General features: G+C 49.2%; 1 protein-coding gene across 1 annotated transcript in view; it reads left to right on the forward strand.

Moving 5' to 3' along the window:
- MDN1 (midasin AAA ATPase 1) overlaps window positions 1-19,707 on the forward strand; it is a 2,002,810-nt gene that overhangs the window by 1,673,295 nt on the left and 309,808 nt on the right. The window lies entirely within an intron of this gene.

The following is a 19,707-nucleotide window of genomic DNA, read 5'->3' on the forward strand; positions in this document are numbered from 1 at the left end:
GGGCCTATGTTCTTTTCTTAAAACTGCATTGAAGCCTAAACCCAATTGGCATCTCTGGCTACAGGTCAGCCCCTGGTAAATGGTACCACAGGTACCCAGGGCACTGTGACCAGAGAAGGCCTCTAAGGGCTGCAGCACTTATTGTGCCACCCTTAGAGGTCCTGTACCTTTACACACACACACTGCCTTTGCAGGCTGCGTGTTTTGGTGTAGAACAAAGTAAAGAGTCGACATGGCACACATCTCTGTTTGCCATGCCTACAACCCACTGCCCTGGCATAGATCAGTCACCCCTCTAGCTGGGTGCACTATACCAGTGGTGAGGGTACAGGTGCATGAGCTCTGTACCTCTACAGTGTGTAAGTCCATTCTTACACATTGTAGGTGCAGTGCTGCCATTAAGAGTATATGGTGCTGGGAGTTTGTCATTACATCGTTTCCTACGCCAACGACACCCAACTCATCCTCTACCTCACTGGAGTCCCCACCACCGCCAAACGCAACTTCCAGAAAGAAATGCAGGTTGTCACAATCTGGATGACCAACAGCTGCCTGAAGCTCAACGCCAAGAAGACAATCTCCTCTTACTTGGAACCACCCCTTCAGCATCGAACAACACCTGGTGGCCAACCGCCCTCGGAAGCCCACCTACCCCCTCAGACCACGCAAAAAAACCTCCACATCGTACTCGACTCATCACTCACCATGAATCGACAGATCAACGCCGTCACCTCCAGCTGCTTCAACACCCTTCGCATCCTTTGCAAGACCTAAAAATGGATCCCCCTGACTCAAGGAAGATAGTCACCCACGCACTCATCAGCAGCAGACTGGACAACGGAAGCCCCTCTATGCCGTCATCACAAGTCCCTACCCCACAAACTCCCGACTATACAGAACACCGCCGCCAGACTCGTTCTCGGCATCCCGAAGTGCGAACTATAAGCCAACACCTACGTAAACTCCACTGGCTCTCCGTGGAGAAAAGAGTCACCTTCAAAATCCTCACCCACGCCCTACAAATGCCTACACAACATCGGACCCAAATACCTCAACGACAGAATCAACTTCCATGTACCCAAAAGAAACCTCCGATCTGCCAACCTTGCACTGGCCGAAACCCCGCGCATCCTCAGGGCCAGACCAGGTAGAAGATCCTTCTCTCACATTGCAGCCAAGACCTGGAACGAGCTACCAGCAGACATCCGATGCGCCCCCTCCCTGAACACCTTCAGGAAGACTCTCAAGACCTTAGAGATGTCCCCTGAAAACTAACCCACCACTAGTGTCCAGGCTGAGTAGATGCTTTCAGCTGCCACCACCAGTCATGTTTCTGGACCCCTGGTCGTGAGCCTGCTGCTCTCTGGGGCCTGAAAAAATGCACATCCTGGGACGAGGTGCCAAGCCTCCTGCCTCAGGATGGACAAGGTTCACGGAGGGGAAGCTTCAAAGGCTTGCCGCCTTTGTGAGCTTCCCCAGGCCACTGGTCCCCACTGGTCCTGACACCCACTTTGGGCGGGAGAACCGTCGGGAAAAACAAGTGAGGAAGAGAGGTGTTCCCACCTCTGCCAACTTGTCCCCTCAGGTGGGGGAGGCGAGTTGAAGCACAACTCTCAGTCCCCAACATCTTGCAGATGGGGGGACTCAGCCAACCAGGGACAGGCTCATGCCCCCCTCCCACTGGAGGAAGTCCTAATAAGGGGTGTGCCCACCCCAGGGAAGGGATCCATTGGTCCCTGCTTTTTACCTACTTGTAAAGCCCCTAAATCTAGTATTTATGGGCACCCCTGAACCTTGCTTCCTCAGACAAGAAGAAACTACAAGAGAAGAAGGACCAAACAGCCGTGCAGAAGCTAACAAGAGGAAGATGCCCACTGACTTGGCCCCAGCCCTACTGGTCTGTCTTCACCTCAAACCTGCTCCTGCGAAATCCTGGTGTGTCCTGCAGCCAGCAACCTCAAAAACCCCGAAAGACCTGCCTGCCTTCAACCTCAAAGACTCTGTCTCCCGTGAACACCGGGTTTGTTATTCTGCAACATCTAATAGACATCTAGCCTCAGATTCCTTAACTTAGAACATCCTTAGGCGTCAGACTGGATCCGGAAAATGTTTTGCAGCAGCACCTCTGCGCGCCGGGGGACGGCGCCACACGACCCCGCCCTGACGTCGTCCACGTACGTGATGTCAGCAAGGTCATATAAGTCCCTCCCAGCACGCTGACGTCAGTTTCTTTCTTTTCCGCGTGCAACGCGGATCCGGAGTAAGCGGTTCCTCTGGCCTGTTTTCAGGCCCTTTTCGACGCTTCGCGTCTGGAACAGTGTGCGATGCCTTCGGGTTTTAAAACTTGTACTTCCTGTTCAAGGCAAATGTCCGCGACGGACCCACATCTTATCTGTATGTGATGTCTGGGTGAGCACCACGACTCCACAGACTGCAACTCCTGCAAACACCTTAAGCCGAAGTCCCGGCGGGAACGCCTGATGAAGCTTCTTTCGGCATGGCTGTCCCGGTCGGAGTCGTCTTGTCCCCCGGCCTCAACGCCGGCGGGCCCCTCTACTTTCCAGTTCCGCCGTTGATTGCCCTCTGGGGCCCCGTGGCCGTCGTTCGCCACTTATTGGTATGTCACGGCGCATGTCGCCGAGGTCCTCAACCTCACTTTCATCTGTTGTCGGGGGCACTGGTTCCTGGAACATTCCGGACGTGTGCCTCCGACAGTGCCCCCCTTCTATCCACCCTAGCAGGGTGTGGGCGTGACTCCGACCCAGATGGAGGCCTATGCCACGGCTCTGCAGGCCTTCCTTGGGTCCTCTCCCGTCCCTGGGGCATCCTCAGGGCCATCGCTACTTGCGGGGTCCCCGACGGACTCGCTGCTGGGTTCGCCCCCGGCGCTAAATGAGCCCTTGCCCTCCAGGGACGTCGGAGATGTGGTGTCAGGGCGCGGCCCGGCTGGGTCCTCCTCTACGATCCTATAGTGTTGCAGGGTACGGCCCGGCTGGGTCCCCCTCTACGAACCATAGCACCCCTGCGGCGTCTCATTTTCCCGTGGGGTTCCCTTTGGCATCGCAGGTGGTTGCTGGTGCTCAAAGCCTTGCTTCGAGCACACCTCGGCCTTCCGGGCAGGCGGCGTAAACTCGCCTCTCCGGCTCCGCCTTCACTTCTTTCTTCGGAGTCGGAGCCTGTTGTGGTTGAGGCTGAGTCGGCGCCGGTGCGGCGCTGGAGGCTTGCCTCCCCGGCTCCTGTGCGTTCTCCTTCTTCGGAAGGGGAGCTTGTCGTGGATTTGGCGCCGGCCAGAGCTGCCTCGACGCCGGACGGAGTCCAGTCGGCGCCGGACGGGCCTTGATCGGCACCAACTAAAGTCGTTTTGGCGCCGCATCGGCGCCGGGTTGTTGACTCTTTTCCGGGAGCGTCTGGAGAGAGCTTGGAGTCGCCTTCAGGCCCGGTGACGCCGGATGTATTCTTGCCGGTGCCCCCCTTAGAATATGTGGACCGGGCAGGATCCCCGCCTCCTCAGGAGCCCCCGGACCAGGCAGGCTCCTCGCCTCCTCAGGAGCCCCATCAGGACCCCCATTCGTCAATGGGGCTCCCCTCAGTTGGGCATTGGTCGCACTCTGTGTCTTGGGAGGGTTAGCTTACAGCCCTCACCTACAGATGAGCTGCTGTCCCCTCCACAAAGGGCTACCGAGGCTGGAGCGGCTTTTCTGAGAGTAGTCTCCTTGGCCACTCGGATTTTGAACATGCAACCCCCTTCAGCACCCTTGTCTGTGGACCCCCTCTACTTGATGTCCTTCACCGTGGGTCAGGGAATGTGAAGCTGCGTCTGCCCTTTGAAGCGTCTCTTTATGATGCCCTTTTGGGTACCTGGGTTCGGCCGGCTTCTGGTGATCCGGTGTCTCGTTCGGTCTTGCACTGCCACCATCCTGCTCCACATGATCCAGTTTGCTTATTTATGCATCCTGACATGCAAGGGTTTGTTTTGCAAATTGCCTTCCCTTCCTTGCCCCGGCTAATGCTTCCTCCCTCCCGGAAGTCCAGATGGCTTGAGGCATGGGGTCGGAACATCTTTGCCTCCACTAGTGCTGCCCTACGGTCACTAAATACAGTGTGTGTCTTGGCTCGGGCTACCTCTGCCCTTTGGGACTCTGCAGAGTCTCGGCTCTCTGCCACCACTGAAGGCGCTTGTGTTGACCTCCTATATCTTCTCCGGGATAGCCGTGACTTTGTTGAGTTTACGAACCGCTCGGCCTTGGATACTGCTGATTCCTTAGGCCAGGTTATGGCTGGTTCATTTGCCTTGCGGCGCCATGCTTGGTTGTGGGATAGCGTCTTTCCAGAGAATACCCGGGAGCGACTTGTACATTTACCCTTTGATGGGTTTTTGTTGTTTGATGCTCACGTCGAATCGGCTGTTCAGCGCCTCCTTGCGGGCTTTCGCCCTCCCCCTTCGGCCTGTATTCCTCAGGCGTTTGTTCTGGGGCGGTACTTTTTCATTTAGCATCCTTTGGATGCATTATGCGTTTTGAGCTGGCAGTTCGCCTACTGTGGCAGTGTTCCACATATTGTTGTGCCTGGTCCTCTGACTGTGGGTTGCCCTAAGAGGTGTTCCTCGTGTTGGGGTGGGCATACTCCGTGTGGGGTACTTGTATGTTATTATATATTTCTGCTTTATGTCAACTGGGTCTGAGAGATCCCTTGGGCTCTGTGTGTCACCTGGTGTTATCTGCCGTTGTACGGTGCTCAATGTTGAGCCTTGGCGCCTCTTCTATACGTCATGGGTCATCTTGCTAATTTGCCTCATTCTCCTCTGTGGGAGGTTTTCAGGGTGTTTATCACGCTTTAAATGCGGCTAACGTCTGCCATTAATACACAACATTTGTTCCTGTGCAACCATGTTGCATAGGCGTGGCCCGTTTACCTGTCTGTGTGTGTGTATATATATATATATATATCCATCCTACTGGCGGTCGCCAGTAGGTAGTTATAGTTAGGACCACGTTTCCATAGGAAATCCGCAACATTCTATTTTGAATAACTTTGGCGCCGGTTGACGAATCCTCGCGAATTTTTCAAAATAGGTGGGGCGCTACGCTCCGCTCCTACCCTGAAAGTCTCGGGGGGGATTCGTCAAGCGGGGGCTGAGATAAAAGGGGGGTCCCAAAACGCGTTTTTCCCATGCATTTTTCCATAGGACCTTTAGACACAGCTACAGCCCGAACGGCTGAACAGAATTACTTGAAATTTGGCAGAGAGGTAGTCCTCAGGTCAAGGAAGTGCCTTTTGTAGGTTTGGTGTAAATCTGTTCAGTAGATTCTGAGAAAATAGCCTTTAAATCAATATATATATCTGAGCCAGCTTACGGTGCGCTTACGGTACGCTTACCGTACGCGTACGGTGGCGTGCGCGAGCGCGATTCTGATTGGCCCTTAGATCTTAGTAAACATTAGAATCGGTCGAAACCAGGAAGCGGCGGCCGCCATTTTCTCTCTCGCACTCTGAGGGGGGAGCTGATAAACAAATGCCAAAAACATATAAAGGGGCTGTTTAGACAGCGCCCATGCACATAACCATGTTAGTTGAGTCTTCAAGGATCCCCCAAGGCAAAAAACGGTAATGTTCGAGGCATATGAGCTGCAGATTGTACACTTAGCATAGGTCGCCATCTGGTGTTGGGCCCGGATGTTTGCAGTTTGTTTTTCTTCTTGGACAGTCTTTGGAAGTCACGAGTTTGGTGACTCCTCCTTCGGTCCGTACTGCGCATGGGCTTCGGCTCCATCCTCAGATTGTTTTTTTCCGCCATCGGGCTCGGATGTGATACTTCGTGCTCCGGCTTCGAACTTCTACGGTTCCAGCCTCGACGGAAAATCCTCGATTCTTCGAGTTCCTTCATCATCTTCATCTCTCGAAGCGGCACTTTCTCCATCCCGTACATCGACACCGGCCTTCGGGCCCTCCGCGACTCCGGTCCCGGCCGATGGAAAGGACTCCGTTCAAAAAGTGCCCAAAATGTGGGTCTAAATTTCCCCACACCGACCTCCATCAGGTGTGTAACCTTTGCCTCTCTCCGGAACACGAGGCCAGAGACTGCCCCGCCTGCAAGTCTTTTCGATCGAAGAAGACCATCCGAGATCGAAGAGCTCGACGCACCATGGCGCACTCATCCTCTGCAGCTCCACCGGACATCTTCGGAGACGACGCCGAAGCTTCGGGGCAAACACACACCGAGCAGGAGGAAGACGTCGTCAGCGCTTCCGAGGCCGACGACTCCGACGTGGAGGACATTACACCAGCGCAGCGGGCCGTGAGTACTATGCCCCCTCCCACCCCCACGCCGAAAACCAAAGAGACTCAGGTTACTCCCTCGCCTGCCGGCCTGGGCAAAACCAAAACCAAAACTTCGATCACCCCACCTTCGGGCCCGGTGTCGAAGCTCCCAAAGTCTCATGGCAGCTCGGGATCGAGCCAGCCGACACCCGGTGCCGAAAAACAGCATCCGGCACCGAAGACTGCAAAATCCAGCTCGACTCCGAAACCACCGGTGCCGAAGCCTGGACACTCGGTGCCGACCAAACACAAACACAAATCTGTCGGCACCGATGCTCCGGCACCGAAACATCATTCGACGCCGAAACACCCGGAGACCTCAAAAAAGCATGGCGCACACAGACCATCGAAACCCCCGGTTCCGAAATCACCGGTGCCGACAGACGACTCGACACCATTGGCTCTGTTTACACCAGACCCTTTACAAAAGACTTTGTCCAAAGATCCAAAGACTGGGCTTTTGACTTTAACTACCAAGAAAAGACGCCTTGATGCTCCGGCTCCTCCTCCTCCACCCAAAAGGAAGGACTCTGCTACTTCTCCCCTCAGAGTGCCCTCCCCACCACCGCCTCCCCTACCCCCTCCACCTCCTCCACCGCCTCCACCTCACAGGTCTCCGCCACCTGTACCTCACTACGATCCGACCCCATCCCCAGATCCGGATGATGGGGATCCGGACAATTACCCGGCGGACGCCCCAATGGATCCCACTCCACCAGGGACCCCAGATCCATGGGAGGATTACAATAACCCTGATATACCCAATGTACCTCAGGACGACCTATACCCATCAAGACCGTCTCCTCCAGAGGACTCCTTAGGGTTTCACCATTTAGTGCAGAGAGCAGCACACTACCATGGGGTGGACATGCACAGTGAACCAGTAGAAGAAGACTTCCTACTGGATACATTTGATATACAAGACAAATCCACTTCCATTTTACCCATGCTTAAGGGTGTCACCAAGCACGCTACAGAGGTGTTCAAAGACCCTGTCAGAGCCAGAGTGCTGAACCCTAGAATAGAGAAGAAGTATAAGGCGGCACCCACAGACCCTGCTTACATCAAGGGCCCTGCTCCCCTAGATTCCCTAGTTGTCTCCACAGCTAGAAAGCGGGCTAACTCCCAATCCTCAGGAGATGCCCCACCGCCAGACAAAGAATCTAAACTTCTGGACGCGTCTGGTAAACGCACCGCCTCCCAAGCTGCAAACATGTGGCGCATTGCAAACACACAAGCACTGCTTGCGCGATATGATAGAGCACACTATGACGAACTAGAGGCTCTTATGCAGCACCTTCCAGAAAAATACAAGCACAAGGCTCATGACCTGATACAGGAGGGTAAACTGATTACAAACACCTCCATCAAGTGTGCCCTCGATGCAGCCGACACTGCTTCTAGGGCCATAAATACCAGTGTCCTGCTTCGTCGCCACGCCTGGCTCAGGATCTCAGGGTTCAAACCTGAAGTCCAGGCATCCATACTCAATCACCCCTTTGACCAGGAAACACTCTTTGGGCCAAAGGTAGACGAAGCGCTCGAAAAGATGAAGAAAGACACAGACACAGCAAAGTCTATGGGGGCACTCCAAACACAAGCCTCCAAACGTTCCTTTCGACGCTCGTCCTTTCGTGGCACAGGCAGAGGCTCCTCCACTGATAACGCCTCTACCTCCTACAAGTCCCCTCCTCAAAATACCTTTTCAAAGGGCAATCAGAGAGGTGGTTACAGGGGTAACAACAATAAGGGCAGGGGCAAAACCAACAACACCCGTTCTGCCACCCCCCCCGCACAATGACTCCCCTCCGCTCCCCCCAGACCATTCCACTCCGGTCGGGGGCAGACTACAAAACTTTATCCACGTATGGGAGTCCATAACATCGGACAAATGGGTGACCCAAATCATTCGGTCAGGGTACTGTCTCGAACTAACATCTACCCCACCCAATATCCCACCAAGGCACCGTCCAATGTCTCAAGAACATTCCACACTGCTCAAACAAGAGGTACTCTCACTCCTCCAAAAACACGCTATAGAGCAGGTCCCCGTCAATCAACAAAATCTAGGGGTCTACTCCCTATATTTCTTAATACCAAAGAAAGACGGGACCCTCAGACCCATTCTCGACCTCCGGCCTCTAAATGCCTACATACATTCAGACCATTTTCACATGGTCACCCTACAGCAAGTCCTCCCACTCCTCTGCCAGGGAGACTTTCTCACAACCTTGGATCTGAAAGACGCATACTTTCACATTCCAATACACCCCTCTCACAGGAAATACCTCAGGTTCGTGGTGGACGGACAACATTACCAATTCACGGTTCTCCCCTTCGGGGTCACCACCGCACCACGGGTGTTTACCAAATGCCTAGCAGTAGTAGCAGCACACCTCAGACGTCAACACATTCACGTCTTCCCTTACCTGGACGACTGGCTGATAAAAGCCGCGTCCTACAACCAATGTGTGCAACATACAAACAGCACCATCCAACTGCTCCACCAGCTAGGCTTCACGGTGAACTACCAAAAGTCCCACCTCATACCATCTCACACAAAGCAATATCTCGGGGCCACTATAGACACCTCCAAGGGTATTGCCTATCCAAACTCAGCCAGAATCACAAGCATTCAAGCCTTACGCAAAACATTCCTTCCTCAACACTCTCTTCCAGCAAGAGTGTTTATGAAGCTCATAGGAATGATGGCGTCTTGCATCTTCATAGTGCCCCATGCAAGACTCCACATGCGTCCACTTCAAGAGTGCCTAGCACAACAGTGGAACCAGGCCCAGGGTCAGCTGACGGATCTGGTGTTGGTGGACGGCCGCACACATCACTCTCTGCAGTGGTGGAACACCACAAACCTTTCCAAAGGGCGGCCGTTCCTGGACCCTGTTCCTCAGGTGATTCTAACAGCGGACGCATCGCTCTCCAGCTGGGGAGCGCACCTCCTACACCTCACCATGCAAGGTCTATGGACGCCACAGCAAAAATCGCTCCACATCAACCACCTGGAGCTCTTGGCGATCTTTCTAGCCCTAAAATCTTTCCAAAAACAGATTTCGGGCAAAGCAGTCCTCATTCGCACAGACAATATCACTGCGATGTATTATATACAAAAACAGGGGGGGACACACTCTCCCCAGCTCTCCCGCTTAGCCCAGAGCATATGGAGATGGGCAATTCCCCAAAACATCTTTCTCCTGGCACAGCACGTTCCAGGCGTACAAAACACCATGGCAGATCTGCTCAGCAGACAAACACAACAACTACACGAATGGGAACTGCATCCACAAGTTCTTCACCCATTCTTCCAACAGTGGGGGCATCCTCACATAGACCTCTTCGCCACCCACGAAAACAAAAAATGCCCAAGCTTCGCCGCCAGATACCCACACCCATTGTCCAAGGGCAATGCGATATGGATGAACTGGTCAGGCAGATTTGCATACGCCTTTCCACCTCTCCCACTAATTCCATTAGTGGTCAGGAAGCTACAACAGCACTCCCTCACACTCATTCTGGTAGCTCCGACGTGGGCCAGGCAGCCGTGGTACACCACGCTACTACAACTGTCAGTGGTACCACATCAAAAACTGCATCTATCCCCATGCCTCCTAACCCAGAACCATGGAGAAATCAGGCACCCGGACCCAGCTCAGCTCAACCTGGCGATCTGGCTCCTGAAATCCTAGAATTCGGATACCTCAACCTTCCCTCTGATTGCATGAACATCATCATGGAAGCCAGACGTCCTACCACTAGAGCATGCTATGCCGCAAAGTGGAAAAGATTTGTAATTTACTGCCGTAACAATACAATCAACCCTCTAGATGCATCCATACAGCACATCATATGCTATCTGCTCCATCTTCACAGGTGTAACCTGGCATATTCATCCATACGCCTACACCTAGCAGCGATCGCTGCCTATCTACAAAACAGGCAGCATTTATCACTCTTCAGAGTGCCCGCTATTAAAGCCTTCATGGAAGGCCTTAAACGAGTAATTCCTCCCAGGGCACCACCTTCCCCTGTATGGAATCTAAATTTAGTTCTTACACGTCTAATGGGTCCGCCCTTCGAACCAATGCACAAATGTGAGCTACAGTTTCTCACCTGGAAAACAGCTTTCCTTGTAGCTATCACTTCCCTTAGAAGGGTTGGTGAAATACAAGCGTTCACCATACAGGAACCCTACATACAAATGCATCACAGCAAGGTCATACTTCGCACAAATCCGAAGTTTCTGCCCAAAGTCATTTCCCCCTTCCACCTCAATCAATCAGTGGAATTACCTGTCTTCTTTTCGCAACCCCAATCTGTTGCAAAAAGGGCCTTACACACGCTTGATGTAAAAAGGGCGTTACTATACTACATACAAAGAACGCAACCCTTCAGGAAGACTAAACAATTGTTCGTTTCCTTCTCTCCACCACATAAAGGCAACCCCATTTCAAAATCAGGGATAGCTAGGTGGATTGTAAAATGCATACAAATTTGCTATCAAAAGGCAAAGAGAACATTATCTGTTCCCCCTAAAGCCCACTCTACAAGAAAGTTAGGGGCTTCTATGGCTTTTCTAGGGAATATACCCTTAGATGACATCTGCAAGGCAGCCACATGGTCTACACCGCACACCTTCACAAAACACTACTGTGTAGATGTGCATTCCAAGCAGCAAGCTAGGGTGGGCCAGGCTGTACTAAAGACACTTTTTCAAACAGCTGCAACGGATACCGGTGGTCGCCGCTAAGGTTGGGTACTGCTATGTAATCTATGCTAAGTGTACAATCTGCAGCTCATATGCCTCGAACGGAATATGCTACTTACCAGTATGCATCTGTTCTTGGCATGTAGAGCTGCAGAGTTGTACACGCCCACCCGCCTCCCCGGCTACCTGTATCCGTTCCAGTACATCTTATTTAGATACAACACATGGGTTTCTCACTGTTATTACTACGCTCCATCATTTCCCTGTTGGCGAAAAACAATCGGAGGATGGAGCCGAAGCCCATGCGCAGTACGGACCGAAGGAGGAGTCACCAAACTCGTGACTTCCAAAGACTGTCCAAGAAGAAAAACAAACTGCAAACATCCGGGCCCAACACCAGATGGCGACCTATGCTAAGTGTACAACTCTGCAGCTCTACATGCCAAGAACAGATGCATACTGGTAAGTAGCATATTCCTTTTTATTTTTCGAAAATTTCGCCGATTACGCTTACCGTACGCGTACGGTAAATAATTATTTAAAAAAAAAAACCCCCCACTCTCTCCACCCCGTGTGCAAATGGTGGCCTTCGGCCGAAGGCCACCATTTGTGCATAGTATATAAGAGCACAGCATTTCCCCAAAAAATTTCAACAGATTACCTATCACAAGGAAGCGCATAATATGTCCTCCATGTGCGCACGGTGCGCGAAGCGCATCGTGCGTACATGGCCCATCTAGCGTAACGTGGGCACGCGATGCGCGTAGCGCACCGCGTGCCCACCGTGCGTGCACGGCACTAACTGCGTAAAGTGGGCGCGCGGTGCGCGAAGCTCACCGCGTGCTCACTGTGCGCGCACGGTGCGCGAAGCGCACCGCGCGCGCACGGAACGAACTGCGTTAAGTGGGCGCGCACGCCACGAATGGCGTAAAGTAACTTAGCATTTAAAAAAACGTACAAATTCACTGAAAAAACCATAGGTTTCACACACGTTATAGTTAGGAATTAGCATTTAAAAAACCTTGCAAATTCACTGAAAAAACCATAGGTTTCACACATGTTCTAGTTAGCGGAAATTTTACTGATAAAAAACCAATGAAATTCCCCCGTTATAGTTAGTGCAGGAAACTATAACTCACGCGACCGCAATCTTCTGCTGATGACATATGTGTCTTTATGAAAAAAAAATATTTGTAATATATGTATAGCTAAAAGTTTATGGAAGAAGACATGGGCAAATAAGTGTCTAAATACAGTATTCGCATCAGCAGAGGATTGCGGTCGCGTGAGTTATAGTTTCCTGCACTAACTATAACGGGGGAATTTCATTGGTTTTTTTATCAGTAAAATTTCCGCTAACTATAACATGTGTGAAACCTATGGTTTTTTCAGTGAATATATATATATACATACACATACCTATACATACATATATGTATATACACATACATATATATATACATACATATATATACATAGATTCATACCATACATACATACATACATATGGGTCACCAGTAGGTAGTTATAGTTAGGACCTAGTTTCCATAGGAAAAGCGTTTTTTGTTTTCACAATAACTTTGGCGCCGGTTGACGACTCTTCGCGAAATTTTCAAAACTAGTGGCCAGCTCCGGTCAGCTCCAGTCTTAAAGGTTTAGGGGTGATTCGCCAAGCAGGGGACGAGAAAAAAATGGGGGGCCCCCAAAGCATTTTTTCCCCATGTTATTTTCCATAGGAAACTTTAGACACGGCTACAGCCCGAACTGCTGAACGGAATTACACCAAATTTGGCGAAGAGGTAGCCCTTGGTTCAGAAAGAGCCCTTTTTGTTAAATGGTGTAAATGTGTTCAGTAGTTCCTGAGTTATTAAAAAAATAAAACAATCGATATCTGGGCGGAGCCTAACCCCCGAGCACGAGCTTGGCTCTAATTGGCTGCCAACACTTCAAACCAGGAAGTGTTGGCAGCCATCTTGTGCTCGGACACAGGGAGAAAGAAAAGGGGAGGAAAAAGTTTTAAAAAAACAATACAAAGGGGCAATGTAAAACACCCTGACCCCCCAGGCCTATTTAAAAAAAAGCATTTGGTGCGCAAATCCGTCCAAAAATTGAAAAAAATGAAGCGCGGTCTCCTGCGCTTCGTTTTCAAAGTCCCACGTGCATTTATTTATGTAGCGGGGGCCCGAGGGGGCACGCGGTGGCCCTGCAGCCCTGGGGACCACCAACCCCTGGGGCTAAGCAGAGTGCCCTCCTGCAGCCCCGGGGACTGCCACCCCACGGTACTTCCTTTTTAATAAGTGGGGATCCCCACCCCCGGGGCTTTTCTAATATATTCGCGGGGGCACACAGCCCCCCCGCAGCCCCAGGGACCGCCACCCCACAGGGCTTGTTTTTTTTCAATTAAAATAAATCTGTGTGGGGGGCTCGAGCCACCCAATGTGGCCCGGGGACCGCCACCTCCCCAGGGCACTAAAAATGCAAATGTGGGTGTCTGTTACGGAGCCCCGGGGACCACCACCTCCCCGGGGCTTTGCACTCGTAGGGAGGGGGGCCGCGTGGCCCTCCTCCTGGAGTCCTTGGAGGCCCTGGGGACCACCATCCCCCAGGGCCGGCTCCTGCAGTGTCCCGGGTTGCCCACCCCCGGAACACTGCTGTTTACTATGACAGGGCAGGAGCACACCTCCCGCCCTGTCATAGTAAACTTGCTTTGGATTTTGGAAGCGAGAGCAGGGAAGCCTGCTCTCTTTCAAAATCCAAAGCAGGATTGCTTTTCCACACGGGGAGCTGCATGTCAGCAGCTCCCCGTGTGGAAAAGCAATGCCGACTCCCGCAGGAAACGGGGTGCTGGCGGGACCATTGGGGCTCCCCCCACGGTCCCCAACGGAGTGGCCAGGCCCTGTGGGATTGGGTCCCCGGGGCCCAGAGTGGCGTGGAGGGGGACCACGCGGCCCACTCCCTAAAAAAACAAAAAATAAAATAAAAGGCAGGCCGGCCCCAGGAACAGGGTTCCCCGGGGCCATAATTGGCCTGAGGAGGGGGCCACACGGTCCCATGGATATCAGACACGTATAAATTCACGCCCTGAAGAAGGTGTTACCCCGGGAAAGGGGGTGTTACACCAAAACATGCGTCGGCGTTTTTGAATTGATCTGCTGTTTAGCCTTATCAGTTACATAGAATCATTGAGATTTTATATTTTCAAAAGGATAATCTCTTGTTCTTCTTTTCCCCATTGAATTTTCATGATCATAAACTCTTACCAACAATATATTAATTCTTGTTTTTTCCTGAAAAAAAGACATGCCAACTACGTTGGGCCTCTGAATTGTCACTTTCCAGATTTTAGGATGTATGTGTAGTATGTTTTCATGGTTTGAATGGATTTAAGTGTGAGTGAGAATGTTTGAATAATCTGTGTCTCAGATTTCCATGGGCATTGTTGTTCGTATGATTATGATGCCATTTGTTAGTTGAATTGTTTTTTTCAATATATGATTTATGCATTTAAGAAATGTTTTTAATCACTTTGAAAATAAAAAAGTAAAAATATGGTAACCTGTTTCGTGGTACAATTTATATGCATGGTCTAGCAAGAGTGGTCTTTATTATAAACTGACTTAATTGCATATTGTCAAAGCACATAGGTACAGCAGACTCCTCCTTGTTTACTAACTCATGCAGTGCTACAATCCCAAGAGCACTACCCATGCAGTCCAGAAATCCCCCTGTCACTCCTTGTGCACTCTTCATGCAATGGCCTAGGCAAAAATATATTCACTGCTACAATCCCCAGAGCGGTACCTATGCACTCCAGCATTCCCCTTGTCACTCTGTGAGCACTCTTCTAATCACCCGGTCAGCACATATACTTATCCAATCACTGTACCAATACCCAATCACTTATACATTCACCATGTAGTATCATTGCAGCACTCTAATCATCCAGTCACTAACCATGTGTTTATGCAATGAACCAGGCACTAACAGATGTGGTGCTACAATCCCCTGAGGACTACCTATGCAGTCCAGTAATCTGCCTGTCACTACCTATGCACTCCTTCAATCACCCAGCCAGCACAATGTACTTATCCAATCAGTCCACCAAAACCCAAACACTTATAAATTCACCATGTACTCTCCTCACAGTACTGTAATCATCCAGTCACTACCCATGTACTGATGCAATGGCCCAGGCACTAACACATGCACTGCTACAATCCCCAGATCACTACCCATGCAGTCCAGCAATCCCTCTGTCACTCCCTGTGCACTCTTCCATTCACTCTGCCAGCACCATATACTTATCAAATTGATCTGCTAAAACCCCAGCACTTGTAAATTCACCATGCAGTCTCCTTGCAGCACTCTAATCATCCAGTCACTACGCATGTACTCATGCAATGGCACAGGCATTAACTCATGGCAAATACAGAGGAGGTGATGCTAATCACAGGGGTACCCCAACGCTTAGTCTTCCCTAGTGTATGTAGGTGTTTTCACTGTATTTTCAGTGTCTTTTAGCATAGCACTGGCTCTGGGCCTGGTTAGTCAGAGTCAGTTACCACCAGTACCCGTTAGCAAAACGTTGGGGGCACAGGAGGACTTTCTGCTCCTCTGCTGGTTCTTTCTGCCCATCTCTTGCTTCTTCCTGCACTTCTCTTCGCCTTTCTGGACTTCTGTTGCCTCTTTCAGCATTTGTCTTGCTTTTTTCTGCCTCTTTCTTCACATGTCCTACCTTTGAAATTCACTGAAAAAACCATAGGTTTCGGGGACGTCATAGTTATAAATTAGCATTTAAAAAAACCTTTGAAATTCACTGAAAAAACCATAGGTTTCAGGGACGTTACAGTTAGAAATTGGTATTAAAAAAACCTTTGAAATTCATTGAAAAAAACACAGGTTTCAGGGACGTTATAGTTAGTTGGACATTTCACTTGCACAAAACCAGAGAAATTCGGCCGTTATAGTTAGTTCAGCTATTTATAACTCCCGCCCCCGCAATGCACTGCTGATGACGTCACAATTTACATAAATCATGACATAGTCAGTGACATCACTGATGACATCACTGATGAAATCTCAAATGACATCACTATATATATCAATATATATATATATATATTCACTGAAAAAACCATAGGTTTCACACACGTTATAGTTAGGAATTAGCATTTAAAAAACCTTGCAAATTCACTGAAAAAACCATAGGTTTCACACATGTTATAGTTAGCTGGACATTTTACTGATAAAAAACCAATGAAATTCCCCCGTTATAGTTAGTGCAGGCAACTATAACTCACGCGACCGCAATCCTCTGCTGATGACATATGTGTCTTTATGAAAAAAAAATATTTGTAATATATGTATAGCTAAAATTTAATGGAAGAAGACATGGGCAAATAATTGTCTAAATACAGTATTAGCATCAGCAGAGGATTGCGGTCGCGTGAGTTATAGTTGCCTGCACTAACTATAACGGGGGAATTTCATTGGTTTTTTATCAGTAAAATGTCCAGCTAACTATAACATGTGTGAAACCTATGGTTTTTTCAGTGAATTTGCAAGGTTTTTTAAATGCTAATTCCTAACTATAACGTGTGTGAAACCTATGGTTTTTTCAGTGAATATATATATATATAATATAATTTTTTTTTTTTTTTTTGTTTTTTTTCAGCTCACAAAGTCCCTTACTCCCGTCCGGGAAAAAGGCAGCGGCACTCGCGGGTTTAGTTTCAGGTCAGTTTATTCCTTAGCGCTTCACAGACGCGTTTCGGGTTCTCCCTTCGTCAGCGTACACACACACACACACACACACACACATATATATATATATATATATATATTCACTTAAAAAACCATAGGTTTCACACATGTTATAGTTAGCTGGACATTTCCCTCGTAAAAAAACAATGAAATTCCCCCGTTATAGTTAGTGCAGCCAACTAGAACTCACGCGACCGCAATCCTCTGCTGATGACGTCAGATATTACATCACTGTATTTAGACACCTATTTACCCATGTCGTCTTCCATTAATCTTCAGCTATACATATATTACAAATATTTATTTGTCAGAAAGACACATATGTTATCAGTGATGTAATATCTGACGTCATCAGCAGAGGATTGCGGTCGCGTGAGTTATAGTTGCCTGCACTAACTATAACGGGGGAATTTCATTGGTTTTTTACGAGGGAAATGTCCAGCTAACTATAACCTGTGTGAAACCTATGGTTTTTTAAGTAAATTTGCAAGGTTTTTTAAATACTAATTCCTAACTATAACGTGCGTGAAACCTATGGTTTTTAAGTGAATTTGTACAGTTTTTTAAATGCTAAGTTATGTATTTATTAATATTGATTTTTTTCAGGTTTTTCACCGTGCTCGCTCTGTGGGCGCTCGGTGCGCTTCGCCGAGCGCCCACGATGCGTTGTGCGTGCCGTGCGCGCACCCCGCGCTTTTTCGTCAAAAAAATAAATGTTTTTTTCACCCTTGGGGGTCCTTCAGTGACCCCCTGACAAAGGCTAGGGGGTCAGGAACTGTCCACCCTGCCCCCTTTTCACGTTCTCCACCTTTGTTTTTCACTGCCTCAGACTGCGAGAGACAAAATGGCGGCCGACACTTCCTGATTTCGACCGATTAGAATGTTTACTGACATCTAACAACCAATCAGAATTGCGCTCGCGCACGGTGCGCGCTTATAGATATATATGTACTTTTAACTGAAATTTTCTCAGGAACTACTGAACAGATTGACTCCAGATATTCAAAAGGCACATCCCTGACCTGAGGACTACCTCTCTGCCAAATTTCAAGTAATTCTGTTCAGCAGTTCGGGCTGTACCTTGGACTAAAGGTCCCTATGGAAAAATGCATGGGGAAAACGCGTTTTGGGACCTCCCTTTTTTCTCGGCCCCCGCTTGACTAATCACCCCGAGACTTTCAGGGTAGGAGCGGAGCGCCCCACCTATTTTGAAAAATTCGCGAGGGTTCGTCAACCGGCGCCAAAGTTATTCAAAATAGAATTTTCAGATTTCCTATGGAAACACGGTCCTAACTATAACTATCTACTGGCGACCGCCAGTAGATAATATATATATATATATATATATATATATATATATATATATATATATATATATATATATATATATATATTCACTGAAAAAACCAAAGGTTTCAGGGGCGTTATAGTTAGGAATTGGCATTTAAAAAACCTTAGAAATTCACTGAAAAAACCATAGGTTTCAGGGGCGTTATAGTTAGCTGGACATTTCCCTTGTACAAAACCCTAGAAATTCCCCTGTTATAGTTAGTTCAGCTAACTATACCTCGCGCCCCCGCAATGCACTGTTGATGACGTCACATATTACATCACTCATGACATGGTCAGTGACATCTCAAATGACATCACTGATGACATCACTGATGACGTCATCCATTGAGTATGTGTTTCTGAACAGTTTTAATATGTTTAATATATATAGGGAAAGGCCTGTTGAAGAATAATTGGGTGTACAAGTGTGTGAATGGGTGATTTTCTAGGTGCGTAACTGACTCTAAGTGAGTCATTAAATGTATCTTACTGCAGACTAGTGACTAAACTGTGTGAATGTCTGTATCTATCTGTTGGTGTATAAACGGCTGCATGGTTTTGTGAATAGCAATATGAGTGTCTCTATGGGTTATTGATTGGTTGTCTGAGTATCTGTATGGGTGCCTGAGTGTATGTGTGGGTGGGGTGTGTGTGACTCTGTGCATAGATGTGTGAGTGGGTGATTCTATGGGTGCATGGTTTAAAGAGTGCAACTGTTTTTCCACTCTGCCCCCTTTATATCTTTTACACACTTATTCCCCTTCCATCTTCAGCCTCGCTTCTACAGAGGCAGAAAATGGCCGCCTACAGTTCCTGGTTTCGAATGTAGAGGGACGCTCGACAGCCAATTAGCATTCAGCGCGCGATCGGGAGGGTGCGCGCTCCGTTCAGGGAGGGTGCGCTTACGGTGCGGGTACGGTCCGCGGATCCTCCGCGGCCATAGATATCACTAACTTTTTTACCCTAATTTTCTCAGGAACTACTGAACAGATTCACACCAAATATGCAAAAGGCACGAGTCCGAACTGAGGACTACCTCTTTGCCAAATTTGGTGTCATTCCGTTCAGCGGTTCGGGCTGTAGCTGCGACAACAGATCCTATGGGAAATTGCATGGGGAAAACGCGTTTTAGGACCCCCCTTTTTTCTCGGCCCCCGCTTCACAGATCACCGCAAAACTTTCAGGGTAGGAGCGGAGCGGAGCTGGCCAAAAGTTTGGAGAATTTCGCGAAGATTCGTCAATCGGCGCCAAAGATATTCCCAATAGAATGTTGCGGACATGGGTTCTCTTTGTCCTATGTTTTTACCTCTCTTCGAGGCTGCGGGGTCTGGTTCCATGTGTCAGGGAGCTTTTCAGTGATACATGTGGATTGCCAATGAGGTCCCTTTTTGCGTTCCACTTACTGGGGTGGTTCCCCAGTTTTACACTACTCCCTTATTGATGTTTGGATGTGCCTCCTTCATAAGGTATCACCCTCTATTATATCGGCTGGGCATGCGGGACGGCTCTTCTGATGTCAGTCGTCCTAGGTCTACACCCTGCATATCTGTATTTCGTGTGTTGGTTCTCACCTT

Source organism: Triturus cristatus, chromosome 6 (assembly GCF_964204655.1).
Source record: "Triturus cristatus chromosome 6, aTriCri1.1, whole genome shotgun sequence".
Taxonomy (NCBI): Eukaryota; Metazoa; Chordata; class Amphibia; order Caudata; family Salamandridae; genus Triturus; species Triturus cristatus.